Here is a 1,266-nt window from a genome sequence, read left to right on the forward strand (position 1 = left end):
GTGTTTTTATCTTTTTTCTTTCTTCCCCCCCTTCTCACCTTCTCTTCTCCCCTTTGGTTTTCTTTCTCTCCCTCTCTTTCTTTCATTCTTTCCCCCTGTCCTATCCCCCAGTCAAGTCTGTCCCGTTTGTAGCAACTGAAAATAAAATAAATACATAATTATAATAAAGGTCAATCAAATGGACCAATATGGCAAGGCCATGATGATCCACTTGGTAAAATAAATCCGCTTGGCATCTTTCTTGGCCTTAAGACAACAATTCTGATGGCTAAAGATCCAAACGGGACACACAAAAAAAAAATACCAAAAGCTGGTTCGTGGACAGATTACCAAACTGATCCATTTTTATGGAGAGTAATGTGCAATACCTGATGCCTTTTAGTGGTGAATGATTTATTGAAATTATTTCCGATTATTATAACATATATTCTAATTCAGACTAGATTTGAAATATATATTTAAAGTAAACAGCTTTGACCAAACAATATAACTAAAATTTGATTTCAGGTACAAAAACACGACGAATTGTTCAGCCCTAGTTGTCATTATCAGTTAGTAAAAGTTATTCCTCAGTTGCCCATGGTTTACAGTCTGCTTAAACAAGATTGAATCATTAGCAGAAGAAATTTCTCTTGCCACTGCCTGCAATTTTTAAATCACTGAAATGAATAGTTTTATTGCACTTTTCTGTAAATAAGTAAAATAGATTTTTTTGTACACCACCTTTATTGTAATATCTATAGTGTCAATTCGAGATTTCAAATTGTTCCTTAGAAGTTTTATGGTTTATTTTCTTGTCGAAATTAAAAATCAGAGTATGTTTTGCTCTCAAGAGTTTGCATTGTGAATGTTTGTGTAAATGTTTAGGAATTTAACAAAACAAAACAAAATGTTCATTTCAGTATTTGAAATTCAAAATGTTTGTATACAATGTTATTGTTTAAATGTTAGGTTTTTTTTCTTGTTTTGCTAATGTATTTTAAAGATATGACAAAATAAAAACATTAAAAAAAAAAAGAAAAAGGAAAGGCGCATATTGTTTGGTCACAATTTTCTATCTGTTTTTTGTCCTGTCTCAGTTTGTCTTGATTGCCAAATATGTCTTGACCTGTGTTGCCACTCAGTGAAGCCTGCAATTGCATGAAAAAGTAATACGTTGAGGAAAGAGAAGTCACTACTGAGTCAATATGTATATAATTGGCTTTTCTTAAAATTGTAAATCTTAGAACTTACATGCAGCTTTTAGTCTTATTTACTGTCCTAGCA

The sequence above is a fragment of the Pundamilia nyererei genome, unplaced genomic scaffold (genome assembly GCF_000239375.1).
Source record: "Pundamilia nyererei isolate P.nyererei 1_Seehausen unplaced genomic scaffold, PunNye1.0 scaffold00823, whole genome shotgun sequence".
NCBI lineage: Eukaryota > Metazoa > Chordata > Actinopteri > Cichliformes > Cichlidae > Pundamilia > Pundamilia nyererei.